Source organism: Narcine bancroftii, chromosome 2, assembly GCF_036971445.1.
Source record: "Narcine bancroftii isolate sNarBan1 chromosome 2, sNarBan1.hap1, whole genome shotgun sequence".
In the NCBI taxonomy this organism is placed as follows: Eukaryota; Metazoa; Chordata; class Chondrichthyes; order Torpediniformes; family Narcinidae; genus Narcine; species Narcine bancroftii.
The window spans coordinates 221,466,609-221,480,737 of NC_091470.1; the positions used below are offsets into that span (position 1 = coordinate 221,466,609).

At 44.5% G+C, this 14,129-nt stretch overlaps 1 protein-coding gene across 5 annotated transcripts in view; it reads left to right on the plus strand.

Annotated features, from left to right (window-relative positions):
* neto1l (neuropilin (NRP) and tolloid (TLL)-like 1, like) overlaps positions 1-14,129 on the plus strand; it is a 240,978-nt gene that overhangs the window by 141,729 nt on the left and 85,120 nt on the right. The window lies entirely within an intron of this gene.

Genomic DNA, 14,129 nt, shown 5'->3' on the forward strand with positions numbered 1-14,129 from the left:
AGGCTACAGATTTTTGATCAGTGACAAGAGTAAATTTTCTACCGGCTAGAAAGTGTCTCCAGCAGCGAACAGCTTCAATAATAGCCTGGGCTTCTTTTTCAATGGCAGGATGTTTAAGTTCAGGTCCATGTAATGTGCGGGAGATGAATGCCACAGGTCTGCCCTTTCGATTAAGGGTTCCTGCCAAGGCACAATCTGAGGCATCAGTTTCCACTTCGAAGGGGCATCCTCGTCAATGGACGAGAGTGCAGCTTTGGCAATATCAGCTTTAATTCTCTCGAAAGCTTTCAAGGCCATTGGAGAGAGAGGAAAAGGTTTAGTGTCAAACAGAGGGCGTGCCTTCGTGGCATAGTCCCGAACCCATTTGCAGTAGTAGGAAAAGAATCCCATACACCTTTTAAAGGCTTTTGCTGAGTTTGGGGGTGGTAACCTCTTAAGGGGGGCCATTCTTTCCTGGTCGGGGCGGATTTCGCCCTTGCGGAATGGAGCCCAGAATGGGTAGCTCTGTCGTGTTAAACACACATTTGCCCTCGTTAAATGTAAGGTTGAGTTCTTTAGCTGTTGCTAAAAATTTCTTTAAGTTGTTGTCGTGCTCAGCCTGTGTTTTCCCACAGATAGTGACATTATCCAGATAGGGAAACGTACCCTGTAACTCATACATCCTAACAATCTTATCTATTTCCCTCTGAAACACGAACACACCATTAGTGGCCCCAAAAGGTAACCTTTTAAACTGGTATAACCACCCCCCCCATCAGCCTCAAAAGGCGTATAGGGCCGTTCCCTTTTCTTAATGGGGATTTGGTGATAAGCTGCTTTGAGGTCGATAGTAGAGTACACTTTGTATTGCGCTATCTGATTAATAATTTCATTGATGCATGGCAGTGGGTAGGCATCCAGATTCGTGTAACGGTTGATTGTCTGTCTGTAGTCAATAGCCAGTCATCTCTTCGTGTGATTTTTCATGACTACCACTTGGGCCCGCCACAGACTCTTAACTAGGTTCAATTACTCCTCTTTAAGCAGTCTCTGGGTCTCCGCTTTGATAAACTCACGATCCTCTTTGCTGTAAGAACGGCTCTTAGTGGCAATCAGCTGACACTCAGGGGATAAATCACTGAAAAGCGAGGGAGCTTTGATCTTTAATGCGGACTGTCCACAGTAACTAGCACGCGTGATGGTAAGTGTGGGTAGTGGCCCACCAAAATTTAACACCACACTGTTCATCTGAGATTGAATATCTAATCCCAGGGGTGCAGAGCTCCGGCATAATAAAGAGCCACACATCAGCAAGGCAATGTCCCTGCAAATTTAAAGTAACTTTACACTTGTCCCGTACAGTTTTTGTAAGTTCACTACAAGCCATCGATATCTTTCGGTTCACTGGATATCTCCGCAAATTTAAGGCTCTGGCAACTCTCTTGTTAATATAGCTGTCATTATTCCCCGAGTCTATTAGACAATCAAGAGTCTCACCATTCACCTCCCCTTTCTTAGTCGACCGTTCTAGTCCATAACATCCCCCAAGCTTTACAGTCAATTGAGGTATCACAGGGGATTTCACCTCGTCGTCACATGAAGTCGATTCAGCCTGCTCGTCTGAAGATACCCCCTTTCCCCCTTTCCATTCCTGCAGCTCCAGAATGCATTTTCTTGGTGCTTCACTTCTTCTTCTTATCAGTGGGAGTACTTTTTGCCTTACACGCTTTAGCAAAGTGGCCGAGTTTCCCACAATAGCTGCAGGTAGCAAATCGAGCTGGGCACTTTTGTCTGGGGTGCCAGCTCTTATCACAGAAGTAGCATTTTTCAGGAGTTCGCCATTTTCTTTCCTTCAGGGTTCCAGCACTCCTGGATGTTTCCTTTTCGGTTTCTAACATTTCACTGGACCGCATGGCACTTCTCAGTGTTTTGGCTCGAGTGACTTCCCGGTCGTAGGTCAAGGGCTCCATCTCCAACAGCCTCTGTCGGATGTAACTGGAGTAAATCCCATTGACAAAAGGATCCAGCTTCAAGGCATTGCGGTGTTGTTGCAAATTGACTGCCCTGACATCATATTTGTTTGCCAGTGAGTCGAGGGCCAGTGCATAGGCAGTATCACTTTCCCCGGGTTTCTGGCATCTAGTCAGCAACTGGCGTCGAGCAAGCACCACATTCCATGGGGCTGCATAGTTAGCAGTCAGACGTTCCCAGGCTATAGCCAGAGTGGTAGCTCCTTGCGTTACGGCGAAAGGGACCTCACCCAGCAGAGAGTTCAGATGGCCCCAGAGAAATTTTCAACCACTATATTGCCTCATCGACCACATTGTTTCGAGCCATGTAGTAATCGAAACAAGCAATCCAGTGGTTGAAAATTTCTCTGGCCCTCAGGGCCGACTGGTCGATTATCAGCCGCTCTGGCTTGAGTGCTCCATCCATTTCTGCTAATAAAATTGAAGTGCCAGTTGATGAAGTAAACAAAGACGATGTGGTCCAACAATAACCATGGCTTTTATTAGCGGAAACTCATAGTACAATAATGAAAGACAATAGATGCATATACAGTTATACCCAAGGGGATTGTCCTTAACAGTAGAGATAATGCACAGCCAATGTTAGTACAGCAAGGCTCGCCAGAGGGGGGACAGGCAGCAAGACAGACATTCACCACACACAGGTAGATATGTCTGTTAAAAGAATATTTAGCATATTGGGCTTTATATATTAAAGTATTGAGGATTGGAGTTGGGATGTTATGGTAAAGTTGTATGTGATTGGTGAGGCCAAATTTGGAGTATTGTATGCAGTTTTAGTCACCTAACTACAGGAAAGATATCACTAAGATTGAATGAATGTCAAGAAGATTTATTGGAACGTTGCCCAGACTTCAGGAACTGAGTTTCAGAGAAAGGTTAAACAGGTTTGGACTTTATTCCCTGTAATGTGGACGAATGAGGGTAGATTTGATAGAGCTGTTTAAAATTATGGGGGATATAGACAGAGTAATTACAGAGTGTTGGCAGGCCGCTGGATTCAAATCCAAGTCACTGGCACTGTGATCACCACGGTGCTAATTGTGCCGACCCAGTACAGTGGTCGTAGAGTGCAGACTTTGAAGAGTAAGGAACATTGGTGAGGGCAGTGATAGAGGAGTAGAAAAGTAATATTTCTATCTTTCTAACCTGCTGTCATTGATTGAAATGAAAGTAAAAGTCGGGATTTCAGATTGTGGTACATTTTGCTCGAAATAGAATAAAGTCCCTCATGTCATTAGCTATTCCCCTCCTTTCAAGCCTCATAAATTTCCTCATGTGCTGTGTGGGACATCTGGTGTCCCAAGTGACCAAGTGTGTGCATTTCTAGCTGACCTGGTTGCATTGCATCTTTGCAGTTAGGACATAGAACACAACACACAGGACAGGCCCTTCAGCCCTCGATGTTGTGCCAATCCATATATTCCAAAATAATGGGACTAAACCCATCTTCTTCTTTGACTTGGCTTCACGGATGAAGATTTATGGAGGGGTATGTCCACGTCTGCTGCAGGCTCGTTGGTGACTGACAAGTCCGATGCGGGACAGGCAGGCACGGTTGCAGCGGTTGCAAAGGAAAATTGGTTGGTTGGGGTTGGGTGTTGGGTTTTTCCTCCTTTGTCTTTTGTCAATGAGGTGGGCTCTGCAGTCTTCTTCAAAGGAGGTTGCTGCCCGCCGAACTGTGAGGTGCCAAGATGCACGGTTGGAGGCGATACAGCCCACTGGCAGTGGTCAATGTGGCAGGCACCAAGAGATTTCTTTAAGCAGTCCTTGTACCTCTTCTTTGGTGCACCTCTGTCTCGGTGGCCAGTGGAGAGCTCGCCATGTAACACGATCTTGGGAAGGCAATGGTCCTCCATTTTGGAGACATGACCAACCCAGCGCAGTTGGGTCTTCAGCAGCATGGATTCGATGCTTGCAGACTCTGCCAGCTCGAGTATTTCGATGTTGGTGATGAATCCAATGAATGTTGAGGATGGAGCTAACAACTGTGAACTCCATTGCAGAGTTCTTTCCGGTCTTAAAAAAAAATTCTACTAGGACTTTTCTTTCTGATCCTCAACCAATGCTGCATCCCCTTTGCTCGGGACTAAACCCTACCTACCCAATAACCCTCCACTTTTCCTCCATCCATGTGCCTAAATGCCCCTAATGTTTCAGCCCCCACCAAGGCAGTCCAGGCACCCAACAAATCTCTGTGTAAAAAATAAACATACCCTTGATGTCTCCTCAAAACTTTCCTCCCTTCACTTTGTAAATATGTCCTCTGGTGTTTGCTGATCCTGCCCTGGGAAACAGATGCTGGCTGTCCACCCTGTCTATGTCTCTCATAATCTTGTTGACCTCTATTAAATCTCCTCTCAACCTTCTATGCTCCAAAGAAAAAAGTTCCAGCTCTGCTAACCTTGCCTCATAAGACTGGTGTTCCAATCCAGGTAACATCCTGGTAAATCTCCTCTGCACCTTCTCCAAAGTTTCCATATCCTTCCTGTAATTAATTGATCAGAACTGAACACAATACTTTAAATGTGGTCTCACCAGAGATTTGTAGAGTTGCAATATTACCTGAACTCAATCTCTCTATTATGAAGCTCAGCATCCCATAATTCTTCTTAACTATGCTATCAACCTGTGTAGCAACCTTAAGGGATGTACGGATTTGAACCCCAAGATCCTTCTGTTTATCCACACTCTTAAGTAACTGACCATTACACTGTATTCAGCCTTTTGTTTGTCCTTCCAAAATGCATCACCTCATGCTTATCCGGATTGAACTCCATCTGCCACTTTTCTGCCCATCTCTGCATCCTGTCTATATCCTCTTGTAACCTTCAATACATTTCAGCTTCATCCACAACTCCTCCAACCTTCATGTCATCTGCAAACTTGCTGACTCATCCCCTGTCTCTCAACCAGGTCATTTATAAAAAATCACAATGTCCAGGGGTCCCAGAACAGATGGAGTTCAATCACACTCTCTCTTTTCATTGCTACTGTTGGGAAAGAGGTACAGGTGCCACAAGACTCAAACCATCAGGTTTGGAAACAGCTGCCACACCTCCACCATCAGACATCTCAACAACAAACTCCATCAGGAACTTATTTAAGGACTTACTTTTGTGCTTTATTGATTTTTTTTCTCTCAAAATTGCACAGTCAGTTGGTTTACATTTCTTTATATGACAAGGCCTCAGATTGAAGAGACTGCCATCTGTGCGGTACTGGATGTAAACAGCGTCTTCATTGTCGAGGTCTTTCATGGCTTGTTTCAGCATCATGCTGAAGAAGATTGAAAAGAGGGTTGGTGCGAGAACGCAGCCTTGCTTCATGCCATTGTTAAAGGAGAAGGGTTCAGAGAGCTCATTGCTGCAAGCTCACACCAAGACACAAGAGCAACTTGTCCGTGAACTACTCTTTGCAGACGATGCCACTTTAGTTGCCCATTCAGAGCCAGCTCTTCAGCGCTTGACGTCCTGTTTTGCGGAGACTGCCAAAATGTTTGGCTTGGAAGTCAGCCTGAAGAAAACTGAAGTCCTCCATCAGCCAGCTCCCCACCATGACTACCAGCCCCCCCCCCACATCTCCATCGGCACACAAAACTCAAGACGGTCAACCAGTTTACCTATCTCGGCTGCACCATTTCATCGGATGCCAGGATCGACAACAAGATAGACAACGGACTCGCCAAGGCAAATAGCGCCTTTGGAAGACTACACAAAAGAGTCTGGAAAAACAACCAACTGAAAAACCTCACAAAGATTAGCGTATACAGAGCCGTTGTCATACCCACACTCCTGTTCGGCTCCGAATCATGGGTCCTCTACCGGCATCACCTACGGCTCCTAGAACGCTTCCACCAGCGTTGTCTCCGCTCCATCCTCAAAATTCATTGGAGCGACTTCATCACCAACATCGAAGTACTCGAGATGGCAGAGTTCGACAGCATCGAATCCACGCTGCTGAAGATCCAACTGCGCTGGGTAGGTCATGTCTCCAGAATGGAGAACCGTCGCCTTCCCAAGATCATGTTATATGGCGAGCTCTCCACTGGCCACCGAGACAGAGGTGCACCAAAGAAGAGGTACAAGGACTGCCTAAAGAAATCTCTTGGTGCCTGCCACATTGACCACAGCCAGTGGGCTGATATCACCTCAAACCATCTTGGCGCCTCACAGTTCGGAGGGCAGCAACCTCCTTTGAAGAAGACTGCAGAGCCCACCTCACTGACAAAACACAAAGGAGAAAAAACCCAACACCCAACCCCAACCCACCAATTTTCCCTTGCAACTGCTGCAACCGTGTCTGCCTGTCCCACATCGGACTTGCCAGCCACAAACGAGCCTGCAGCTGACATGGACATTACCCCTCCATAAATCTTCATCCGCGAAGCCAAGCCAAAGAAAGAAGAAAATATGACAACGGCAGTTATTTTGTGCTATTCTGCCTCACCCACAGGAGAAAGAACCTCAGGGCCGCTGGCGCTTCATAACACTGTACTAACTGCTACACGAACTTTGCTGACCTTACCTCCCTATTCCTTCAAAGCCCCTGCTCCAGAGCTGATAACCCCTGCCAATTCTCTTAATTACAGTGCTCCAACTCTGAAACGATGGTGACAATATCTTTTATCGCTTGAGCAGCCAACATAAGCTAAAGAAAAACAATGAAATATTCTGCAATTTTTTTTTGTGAACGTACTTCACTAAGGGTCAGAATGGATAAAAGACATATAGTAATGGATACAATGTGAAATCATTCCCGTGCTTCATTTATGAATGGGACAGGTGAAATGTGACTTCAAAAGATATTTGCAAATGATTTAGCAATGATGGAAAAGAAAGAGTAGATCTCGCAAATAAACTCAAACTTTGGTCAACATGCATGTTTTTTGTAATGTGAGGGTTATGGATGTATTTAACAATTTTTATGAAACAGAATTTATTGTCGTGCACATGCCATGAAATTTATGTTTTGTGGCATCATTACAGATGCAAATATTGCTATAAATTGCATTTAAATAAATAACCATATAACCATTTACAGGACAGAAACAGGCCAGTTTGGCCCTACTAGTCTGTGCCAAACATCTTCGCTCACCTAGTCCCACTGACTTGCATTTGGCCCATAATCCTCTACACCTCTCCCATTCATGTACCTATCCAACCTTACGGAGTGCAAAAAGAATAGAAGGTGAGGCAGGTGGTCCATTGTCCATTTGAAGATCTGACGGCAGAGGGGGATAAGCTGTTTCTGTGCTTCTGGTTGTTTGTCTTCAGGCTCCTGTGCCTGCCTCACCAATTTAAAAATGGGTAAAGAACCCGACTGGAGGATAGTGAGACTTTTAAATGCATTCAGGCACGAAAATAGAACTTGTCCAGGGGAGACGAGGCCAGCCAACTTAACGTTGGTGGTTGGAGAAATAATGGAATCCCACCGAAAGAGAAACAAAAAAAAAAATCCAGAGCTGAAATTATAATTGCAGATAGGCAACTTAGGAAAAAAAGAAAAGGTTTGGTAAACTGCAAAATGCCATTAAAATTGATATGAGGAAAGAGTACAAGTGCCACTCCATGGATATAATTGCTCAGGTTTTGAGATCTCTGATCATTGTAACCCGGTAAAAACATTGCACAGGAAAATTATTTAAAAACAACACTTTTTGCATCATGGTGACTAGTGTTATGTTTGCAGTTTTTTCTCTCTTTTTTAAACAACACCATCATATTTCCAATCTGTGGGCATTATTCCGGAATCACTAGTGTTTTGTAAAATGATAACCAAGACGTCCATTGTCAGCATCTCGCAGGGATTTTATCATCTTTTATTCCCATTCATTTTCTGCAGCAGTAAATTGACTAAGATCCATGTCTTTGTTCACTCCACTATTTTCAGGTTTGCTTTGATCAGTTTTAGTCCTTGTTTTCAGAAGGAAATCATTCTCATTTTACGTCAAAGGGCATTTTAATGCACACAAAGGTAGCTCACAACTGTGATTGCTGTAGTGGACTAAAGTGGACATGGGAGCCGATTGCATTCATAGACTCGGTCACTCAGAAAGGAGCCTGGTAAGTGTGATGAGAACGGCTGCAGCACTGAGTGGCTGCAGTGAATTAGAGGTCATTGATGATAATATATGCTCATAACAAATGCTCCCACTGATGCCTCACCTATAATTCTCTTTTGTAGACTCTAGTTGGATTAAATGTGTGCTGTTTACCTGCCCCTTTTCATGCCAAAACCAAGGTCTTCAAACTTTACCCCCACTGACACCACACTTAATTTTCAAAAAACATTTTAGTTGCAAAAGAAATAATACCTGCCCAACCGACAGCAGTGGTCTCAAGAGTCAGCAAGGGAAGAAGGTGACACACCATCACTTCATCTGACACTTGCATAGACCACATCAGATCTTAACGACACCCTTTCCACACAGAGCCCACCTTCTCGATGGAGAAGCCGACTTTTTGATTCAATGTGTTGACAAGAATCTGTTGCAAATTAATATGAATGAAAAATTGCTTGAATTGAATTGCAAGCTTTCTTGGTATCCTGAATAATGTCAGAAACACTGGAGGTGGCCAGTTCATTTCCAACTGAGAAAAATGACATCAATGTTATTGTCACATGTACTAAGACACACTAATGGAGGTTGCTTTGTAAGCAAACCATTAGATATCTCATAAATAGTACAAGATATAGTACAGAAGTACAGAGTTTCTGAGCAATATCAGTTGTTACATAGAAAATGCAACATTATTTTACTCCTTTGGACTTGTTTTATACAAACTTACGCTATTTGTACAATGAATGCTGATTATAAAATCAATCCCTGCTACTGCCTACAATACAATGTAATTAATGCAATGAAAAAGAAAATTGACCATTTAAAAAAAAAAATCTCTTTGGAATAAAATAACCTTAGCACACATTTTATGGTAGGAACATGCAAGCAAAGTTCATAGAGAATTGTCTCTTTTCTCCCCCCTGTGGTAATTCTGCTGCGCCCACAGGAAATAAAGAATCTCAGGGTTGTATGTGATGTCATGAATGTTCTCTGACAATAAATCTGATTTGACTTTTTTAATTCACTCCGGGGATATGATCATTTTCGGAGCCACCTCGCATTTATCATTGCCTCGATGCACTTGAGAAGACTGTGGTCAGCCTTTTGCTTAAATTGTTGCAGTTAATGCGGTGAAGGAACTCTAATAATGCTGGTTCAGCATTTCCTATTGTGAATCAGGGTGACACTTTATTGTCTTGAACTTGTGTCATGAAATTCATTGAGCAGCAGCATTACAAGTGCAAAATTGCTATAAATTTACATTTTTAAGAAAATAAATCATTTAGTGCAAAAGAATAGAATGTGGCTGTGCTTCACTGTCCATTCGGAAATCAGATGGTGGAGGGACGGAAACTACTTATGTCATGTTGAGTATGCGTCTTCAGGCTCCTGTACTACTTCCTGATGGTAGCAGTGAGAAGAGGGCATGGTCTAGGTGGTGAGAGCTCTTGATGAGTGAGGCTGCTTTCTTGCAGATGTCCTGGATGGAGTGGAAACTGGTACCCATAATGGCACTGGCTGAGTTCACACCTTTTCCTGTCCTGTGAATTGGCACCTCCATACCAGACAGTGATGCAACCAGTCAGAATGCTCTCCACGGTATAGCCTTTAGGGACCTGTTGGTGAATAAAACTTAAGACAACCCCCACACTAAACAAACCACCAAACTTTCAATCTGCAACTTGTTTCTCCCATTACATCCCAATTTTCACAATCCCCCTGATATTTGGCAGGGCATGGAATACATCTATTTCAAACAGGCCTCAATCATACTGGTGCCCAGGAAGAGTATGGTAACCTTCCTAAATGACTATCGACTAATGGCACTCACATTCACAGTGTTGAACTGTTTTGAGAGACTGGTGATGAAAAATGTCAACTCCTGTCTGGGTAACAACATGGATCCATTCCATTATGCCTACCACAGCAAAAGGTTTACGGCAGATGCCATCTCACTGGCTCTTCACAAAGCCCTGGAACACCAAGACAGCAAAGACGCATACATAGGGATGCTCTTTATCAACCACGGTTTGGCAATTCAACAATATCATCCCTAAAAACTGACCAGAAACCTCCAATACCTAAGCCCTGTGTGATTGGATCCTGGATTCCCTCACCTCCAGACCCTAATCAGTGAGGATTGGTAAGAACATCTCCTCCCCAAACCTGTGCTGACCAACTTGCCAGTGCACTCTGGATATCTTCAATACCTTACTCTGACCGTGCAGTACCCATCTGTTTCAAACAGGTCTCAATCATATCAGTGACTGTGTGGTAACCTGCCTAAATGACTATCAACCAGAGGCACTCACACCAACAGTGATGAGGTGTTTTGAGAGGCTGGTGTGGAAGCAGATTAACTCTTGTCTGAGTAGCAACATAGTTCTGTTCCAATTTGTCTACTGCAGTAACAGGTCTATGGCAGATGTCATTTTACCAACACCTGGAACTCCTAAGCATGAGTACAGTATATTAGGATAGTCTTTATTGACTACAGTTTTGCATTCAACACCATCATCCCCTCAAAACTGATCTGTAAACTTTAAGACCTAGATCTCAATACCCCACTGTATAATTGGATCCTGGATTCCCTCACTTCCAGACCCCCATCAGTGCAGATTGGTAAGAACATCTCCTCCACAATATCCATCATTTTCTGAATTTCTCAGTTTGTTTACATTTCTTTTCAGTTAATGTATTTTTTTTTCTTGAGTAGATTTTGTTTTGGACTAGGGACAAATAAAATTTCTGTCTGACCCCACAGGGAAAAAAAGAATCTCAGGGTTGTATGTGATGCCATTTATGTACTTTGACAATAAATCTGAACTTTGAAATTCAACTTACAAAACACATTTGTTTCTGCTTCTGATGCCACCCTGACCGTGATACCAGTCTCTACCCTCCTCTATCTTCCATGGTGATCATCTCCTGAATCCTTTCTTCGTTGAGCACCTTGGCTCTGACCTCCACAATACCACGCACCACCTGGTGGTAACCCATTCCCAACCCCTTTGCCTTGCTGACATGTCTGTCCATGGTCTCATGCACTACCAGACTGAGACCACCTGCAAATTGGAGGAACAGCACCTCATATTCTGTATGGGTACCCTCCAACTGGATGGCATTAACATTGTCTTCTCCAGTTCCCAGCTCACTATCCCTGACCAACCTTCTCTATTTCTCCTTTCTATCTCTGTCTCTCTGTCTCTCTTTCTCTCTGTCTGTCTGTCTGTCTGTCTGTCTGTCTGTCTGTCTCTCTCTCTCTCTCTCTCTCTCTCTCTCTCTCTCTCTCTCATCCCTTTCTCATCCCTTTTCCCTCTGCCTCCTTTACCCCAGGTCTGCATTCATAGAGCCAAGCCACCCCTCCCCCAATTAATTTTCACCTTCCATCTCTCCTGGCCTCATAGAACATTCGACCCTTCTTTTTCTTTCTTCTTTGGCTTGGCTTCGCGGACGAAGATTTATGGAGGGGGTAAAAAGTCCACGTCAGCTGCAGGCTCGTTTGTGGCTGACCAGTCCGATGCGGGACAGGCAGACACGATTGCAGCGGTTGCAAGGGAAAATTGGTTGGTTGGGGTTGGGTGTTGGGTTTTTCCTCCTTTGCCTTTTGTCAGTGAGGTGGGCTCTGCGGTCTTCTTCAAAGGAGGCTGCTGCCCGCCAAACTGTGAGGCGCCAAGATGCACGGTTTGAGGCGTTATCAGCCCACTGGCGGTGGTCAATGTGGCAGGCACCAAGAGATTTCTTTAGGCAGTCCTTGTACCTTTTCTTTGGTGCACCTCTGTCACGGTGGCCAGTGGAGAGCTCGCCATATAATACGATCTTGGGAAGGCGATGGTCCTCCATTCTGGAGACGTGACCCATCCAGCGCAGCTGGATCTTCAGCAGCGTGGACTCGATGCTGTCGACCTCTGCCATCTCGAGTACCTCGACGTTAGGGGTGTGAGCGCTCCAATGGATGTTGAGGATGGAGCGGAGACAACGCTGGTGGAAGCGTTCTAGGAGCCGTAGGTGGTGCCGGTAGAGGACCCATGATTCGGAGCCGAACAGGAGTGTGGGTATGACAACGGCTCTGTATACGCTTATCTTTGTGAGGTTTTTCAGTTGGTTGTTTTTCCAGACTCTTTTGTGTAGTCTTCCAAAGGCGCTATTTGCCTTGGCGAGTCTGTTGTCTATCTCATTGTCGATCCTTGCATCTGATGAAATGGTGCAGCCGAGATAGGTAAACTGGTTGACCGTTTTGAGTTTTGTGTGCCCGATGGAGATGTGGGGGGGCTGGTAGTCATGGTGGGGAGCTGGCTGATGGAGGACCTCAGTTTTCTTCAGGCTGACTTCCAGGCCAAACATTTTGGCAGTTTCCGCAAAGCAGGACGTCAAGCGCTGAAGAGCTGGCTCTGAATGGGCAACTAAAGCGGCATCATCTGCAAAGAGTAGTTCACGGACAAGTTTCTCTTGTGTCTTGGTGTGAGCTTGCAGGCGCCTCAGATTGAAGAGACTGCCATCCGTGCGGTACCGGATGTAAACAGCGTCTTCATTGTTGGGGTCTTTCATGGCTTGGTTCAGCATCATGCTGAAGAAGATTGAAAAGAGGGTTGGTGCGAGAACACAGCCTTGCTTCACGCCATTGTTAATGGAGAAGGGTTCAGAGAGCTCATTGCTGTATCTGACCCGACCTTGTTGGTTTTCGTGCAGTTGGATAATCATGTTGAGGAACTTTGGGGGACATCCGATGCGCTCTAGTATTTGCCAAAGCCCTTTCCTGCTCACGGTGTCGAAGGCTTTGGTGAGGTCAACAAAGGTGATGTAGAGTCCTTTGTTTTGTTCTCTGCACTTTTCTTGGAGCTGTCTGAGGGCAAAGACCATGTCAGTGGTTCCTCTGTTTGCGCGACCCTTCTAGTCTGTGCTGAAACACCATTTTGCTAGTCCCACTGACCTGCACCCATTCCAGTACCCTCCAGATTTCTTCCATCCATGTATCTGTCCAATTTATTCTTAAAACATAAGAGTGTAAGATGGCAACTTGTTCCACACTCCCACCACTCTCTGAGTGAAGAATTTCTCCTTAATGTTCCCCCTAAACCATTCTCCTTTCACCCTAAAGCCATATCCTCTTGTATTTATCTCTCCTAATCTACTCACATTTACTCTGTCTATACCCCTCATAATTTTGCACACCTCCATCAAATTTCCAATCATTCTTCTACTCTCCAAGGAATAAAGTCCCAAGTCAACTCCTGAAGACCCAGCAACATCCTAGTAGATCGTCTCTGTACTCTTTCAATCTTACTGATATCTTTCCTGTAGTTTGGCGACCAGAACTGCACACAATGCTCCAAATTTGGCCTCACCAATGACTTATTCAACCTTACCATAACTTCCCAACTCCTGTACACAATACTTTGATTTATGAAGGCCAAGATGCCGAAAGCTTTCTTTACAACCCTGTCTACCTGTGATGCGACTTCAGGTAATTATGTAGCTGTATTCCCAGATCCTTTTGTTCCTTCCCACTCTTAAGTGCCCTACCATTCACTATGTATGTCCTACCTTGTTTGTCTTTCCAAAATGAAATGCCTCACACTTGTCGGCATTAAATTCCATCTGCCATTTTCTGGTCCATTTTTCCAGTTAGTCCTGATCCCTCTGCAAGCTTTGAAATCCTTCCTCGTTGTCCACAATGTCTCCAATCTTAATGACATCAGGAAACTTGCTGATCCAATTTCCCACAATATCATCCACTTGATTGATAAAGACAACAAACAACAATGGTCCCAGCACCGATCCCTGACTTACTTTCTGAGTGAGAAAACAGATTTGATGTGTCTCAAAAGCAATGATTATGAATGCCGCCTGGTAGTAAATGATTTTATTTACAAAAGATGAGCGTGGGAAAATGGTAATGGGAATAAAACACACATACGCACACAATTTATAGACAAGCGTGGGAAAATCGCACCAGGGATAAAATGTGCATACACATACACAAGAAACCAGGTACAAACAATCAAAGAAGAACAATATGATACCTGCTACCCCTTGATTCAGTGCAGGCATGTTAC